The following is a 6,000-nucleotide window of genomic DNA, read 5'->3' on the forward strand; positions in this document are numbered from 1 at the left end:
AGGGAGGGATGGGAGGAACGTGTTTTTAAGATTTGGGTTTATTTCTCATTATCCTACTCTGATTTGATTGGCAATAAATTAAACTAATTTCCCCAAGTCGAGTCTGGTTTTGCCTGTGACAGTAATTTGTGAGTGATCTCTCCCTGCCCTTATCTTGACCCACGAGCGTTCATTATATTTTCTCTCCCCTGTCCAGCTGAGGAGGGGAGTGATAAAGCAGCTTTGGTGGGCAGCTGGCATCCAGCCAGGGTCAACCCAGCACAGCAAACTATCAAACTGAGGGTACCTTTTATTCCCCATGCTGTTATTTTTGCTGTTTACCTCATGTTCGACTAGATTTACAAAAAATTGTCATGAGAATTGTGTGACAAGAAAAATATCATAGAATCATAGAACATCTCAAGTTGGAAGGGACCCATAAGGATCATCGAATCCAACTCCCTGCTCCTCGCAGGACTACCTAAAACTAAACCATATGACTAAGACTATCATCCAGACGCTCCTTGAACTCTGACAGGCTTGGTGCCGTGACCACTTCCCTGGGGAGCCTGTTCCAGTGACTGACCACCGTCTCAGTGAAGAACCTTTTCCTAATGTCCAATCTGAACTTCCCCTGACGCAGCTTCATTCCATTTCCTCGTGTCCTATCGCTGGTCACCAGAGAGAGGAGATCAGCACCTCCCCCTCTGCTGCCCCTCTTGAGGAAGTTGTAGACTGCGATGAGGTCACCCCTCAGCCTTCTCTTCTCCAAGCTGAACAAACCAAGTGACCTCAGCCGCTCCTCATAAGTCTTGCCCTCGAGACCTTTCACCATCTTGGTCGCCCTCTGCTGGACACACTCCAATAGTTTGATGTCCTTCTTATATTGAGGCGCCCAAAACTGCACACAGGACTCGAGGTGGGGCCGCACCAGTGCAGTGCAGAGTGGGACAATCACCTCCCTCGACCGGCTAGCTATGCTGTGCTTGATGCACCCCAGGACACGGTTGGCCCTTTTGGCTGCCAGGGCACACTGCTGACTCATATTCAACTCGCCATCAACCCAAACCCCCGGATCTCTTTCCACGAGGCTGCTCTCCAGACTCTTGTCCCCCAATTTGTACGTATAGCCAGGATTACCCCGTCCCAGGTGGAGAATCCGGCACTTGCTCTTGTTAAATTTCATACGGTTGGTGATTGCCCAGCTCTCTAGTCTATCCAGATCTCTCTGTAAGGCCTCTCTACCCTCGAGGGAGTCCACCGCTCCTCCTAGTTTAGTATCATCAGCAAACTTACTTAATGTACATTCAATTCCTGTGTCCAGATCTTTTATAAAAACATTGAAGAGCACTGGCCCTAAAATTGAGCCCTGGGGACCCCACTGGTGACTGGCCACCAGCCTGATGTAACCCCATTTACTATAACTCTTTGAACCCAACCTGTCAGGCAATTGCTCACCCATCGTATTATGGACTTGTCTAGCTATATGCTGAACATTTTGTCCAGAAGGATAATGTGAGAGACAGTATCAAAAGCTTTGCTAAAATAAAAAAAACCCCACATCTACTGGCTTCCCTTGGTCAACTAGATGGGTGACCTTGTCATAAAAGGAAATTAAGTTGGTTAAGCAGGACTTTCCCCTTGTGAACCCATACTGGCTATGACCAATGACTGCAATTAGAATGTTTATGAGTTCAGACTGTTCTGTGTGCAGGCACTACTGATGCCTATTTGTGTGTATGAAGAGCAAATTTTGCATTCATATTTATGTGCCCTGCAAACAAAATGGTGGTGAGTGGGTAGAGTACAGGCATTCATTTGCAATTTTCAAAGAAATTTGTATAGGCAGCTTCAAATATGCCTCAGCAAATTTATATGAATTAATGGGTCATCTTAGTAATCACTGGCATTATATACTATATATGCATACATGAAACCATGAAATTGTGTAGTCATTCATTTTCAGTTACAAAAATGTTTCTATAGATATTCTCACTGTGATGAATGAGCATCTTGGGAACTCATTTAGAAACAGTTTTGATAGCCAGTTTAATTGAATAATTTGTGCCTCTCCAAGAAGATTTAAAAAGTCAAAGACACAAAAGTCATTATTTATCTATAATGCTAAAGCATTATATTATCCATAGATTTCTTAATGGTAGACCTACTGCAGTCATTTGAGACAACAGACTTAAGAGAATAGTTTACAAGGTTATGTACTTAAATAGACAAGTAGTCCCATTTAAGTAATATAAAATCATACACAATTTGTATCCATATGATGTTATTTTAAAATAAGCTTTAAAATAAATATTTAAATTTAAATAAAACTTTTTGAATAAAAATCATGTAATTACAGCATGTAATTAACATGTGAATTTAATATGTGATAAAAAATTCCAAGAAAGTATTTAATTAGCAATATATCCTCACCACCCAGTCCCACATGCCTTCTGTACTTGGATGTCCTCTCAGGAGAACCCTGCTTGGAAGATACTCTAGTTTAGCCCTACACTAAGGCATCTGATACTGACATTTTCAAATTAATTTATTATTTAACTTGCAAGTAATTGAATCCAAATGAGTACAGCGCTCAGAATGTTCACATATGCTAATACCTTCCTTTTAAAGATTGGGCAATTAATGTCAGAGAAAAATGCAAATAACAAGGTAAAAGTATCACAAAAAGTATCAAATTGTGCATATTCAAATGTGTACAATCATACAGTCATCCATTATTTTCCTGAGTCTATCAGTAATTTTAAAAGCTTTTAAGTGATTGTTTATTTGTATAATCATAATTTTTATTTTAAAATAAACAAGAACATCTATTCATCAGTTCTAATCATATTAAGTTTAGAAGCACTTAAAATGTCTCTCTGATCACCTTATCTCTTTGATAAGGAGGTGTACTGGTTTTGGCTGGGATGAAGTTAATTTTCTTCATAGTAGCCTGTATGGTGCTATGTTTTGGAATTGTGACCAAAACAGTGTTGATAATACACCAATGCTTTAGCTATTGCTGAACAGCACTTACACAGTGTCAAGGCCGCCTCTGTTTCTCATGCAGCCCCTACAGCAAGTAGGCTGGGGGTGCACAAGAAGTTGGGAGGGGACACAGCCAGGACAGCTGACCATCCTCAACTGACCAAAGCGATATTCCATACCATATGACATCATGCTCAGCAATAAAACCTGGGAAAAAGAGGAAGGAAGGGAGGGAATGTTTGTGGTTATGGCATTTGTCTTCCCAAGTAACTGTTACGTGTGATGGAGCCCTGCTTTCCTTGAAATGGCTGAACCCCTGCCTGCCGATTGGAAGTAGTGAATGAATTCCTTGTTTTGCTTTGCTTGCGTGCGCGGCTTTTGCATTACCTATTAAACTGTCTTTATCTCAACCCATGAGTTTTCTCGCTTTTGCCCTTCCAATTCTCCTCCCCATCCCACTGTGGGGGGACTGAGCAAGTTGCTGTGTGGTGCTTAGCTGTCTACTGAGGTTAACCCACAACAGGAGGCTTTTTATAAACATGAGGAGTCAGGGACAAGTATTCTTATTCACTCTACTGAATGGGGAAAATATTCTTTGTTACTGTAAGATAAATATCCCTTGATCAACTTTCTTTAACATATGTGTTCAGGATTTTTTTTTATGGCTAGTATAGAATATATAATATATAAATATTATTTCATTCAAAAAGTTCATGGTTTGTTGTCTATAGCACAGCAAGTGAAGCTGATCGTCTTGCTCTCACCCTCATGAACTGGTGTCCCTCAGACAGTCCTCATAATACTCCTCCTTACACCTTCTTCCTCAATGCACAAACACCCATAGGCATGTTCATTTCAATATTCATCTTCTCCTCCTAGTTCCTTTTCCCTTATTAGGGATGCTGGGGAGAAATGAACCACTGCTGCATCCTTATTAGATACCAAGAGACTGCTGTAGACAGATTCTTAGTTTAGACTTGTATTGGATTTGCGTGGCAAGGTTTTGGTAGCGGGGGGGGGGCTACAGGAGTGGCTTCTGTGAGAAGCTGCTGGAAGATTCCCCCATGTCCGACAGAGCCAATGCCAGCCAACTCCAAGACAAACCCGCCGCTGGCCAAGGCCGAGCCAATCAGCAACGGTGGTAGCACCTCTGGGATAACATATTTAAGAAGGGGGGAAAACAACTGCGCAACAGCAATTGCAGCTGGAGAGAGGAGTGAGAATATGTGAGAGAAACAACTCTGCAGATGCCAAGGTCAGTGAAGAAGGAGGGGGAGGAGGTGCTCCAGGCGCCAGAGCAGAAATTCCCCTGCAGCCCGTGGTGAAGACCATGGTGAGGCAGGCTGTCCCCCTGCAGCCCATGGAGGTCCATGGTGGAGCAGATATCCTCCTGCAGCCCGTGGAGGACCCCACACCAGAGCAGGTGGATGTGCCCAAAGGAGGCTGTGACCCCGTGGAGAGCCCACGCTGGAGCAGGCTCCTGGCAGGACCTGTGACCCCGTGGAGAGAGAGGAGCCCACGCCAGAGCAGGTTTGCTGGCAGGACTTGTGACCCCATGGGGGACCCACACTGGAGCAGTCCATTCCTGAAGGACTGCACCCCGTGGAAGGGATCCACACTGGAGCAGTTCGTGAAGAACTGCAGCCCGTGGGAAGGACCCACGTTGGAGAAGTTCATGGAGGACTGTCTCCCGTGGGAGGGACCCCACGCTGGAGCAGGGGAAGAGTGTGAGGAGTCCTCCCCCCTGAGGAGGAAGGAGCGGCAGAAACAACATGTGATGAACTGACCGCAACCCCCATTCCCCGTCCCCCTGTGCTGCTCGGGGGGAGGAGGTAGAGAATTTGGGAGTGAAGTTAAGCCCGAGAAGGAGGGAGGGATGGGAGGAACGTGTTTTTAAGATTTGGGTTTATTTCTCATTATCCTACTCTGATTTGATTGGCAATAAATTAAATTAATTTTCCCCAAGTCAAGTCTGTTTTGCCCGTGATGGTAATTGGTGAATGATCTCTCCCTGTCCTTATCTCAACCCACGAGTGTTTCATTATATTTTCTCTCCCCTGTCCAGCTGAGGAGGGGAGTGATAAAGCGGCTTTGGTGGGCACCGGGCATCCAGCCAGGGTCAACCCACCACAAGGCTGAAAATATAATGTTGTAGGCACTAGTACACTGAGATGAACATGGTTACTGCACAGAGAATACTGGGATTCTTTCAGGACTGTATCCTGCCAGGCACTGAGCCCTTCCAAAGCAACTGGGACTGCTCACTAGGGAAAAGGTAAATGTGTCCTTTGAGCACTTAGCATGAGCTGCACTAATAATCAGCACTTCACAGGCCAAAGCTTTTCAGTTCTTAGATTTTCTCAGTATGGATTAGAACACTGGTACATGTATGCTTGCATGCTTTCTGGTCCCAGGTGTTCTGATGCTGTAAAATATAAAATATAAGGTGAATGGGAGGCAAAAAAGAGGAGTTGCCAGTAGTTTTAAGTGTTACAGTTTTGTGTTCTGTTTTGCTTCCTCCCTTTAGTCATGACCTTTATGTATGTCCAGGTTATGGCTTTGCTAAATAGGCCCATTATTTTTAAGAGGACAGCACTGCAAATGTCTGTGTGTGCATAAAATGCATTGTGAGTCATACAAAGAGTTAATTGTCCTTTCAAGAAGCCTTCAGAGGACTCAGAGGGCATGAATCAAATTAAAAACTTCCCTGAAACCTCCAAACCCTAAAGATGTAGAAGCTATTTCAAGCAACCTTGGTTCAATGTAAGGGAAAGGAATCAACTCAAGTTTTCAGACTGCATGACAATAAAGTTTTCAAAATATCTGTTCATACATAGATATGTGTATGCATGTGTTTATATATAAAATTTCCACTCAGTATTTCTCAATTTTATTCGGTTTCAAGAGACAAGGACTGACATTTTTTGAATCTCTCTTTGTTCAAAGGATGGACACTACAAGAGCAGAAGTCTCTGTGTGAACACCATCCCTGACTTTGCCAAGCCACCGTTTCCAAGTAACCTCTGTAAGACT

The sequence above is a fragment of the Calonectris borealis genome, chromosome W, assembly GCF_964195595.1.
Source record: "Calonectris borealis chromosome W, bCalBor7.hap1.2, whole genome shotgun sequence".
Classification (NCBI taxonomy): Eukaryota; Metazoa; Chordata; class Aves; order Procellariiformes; family Procellariidae; genus Calonectris; species Calonectris borealis.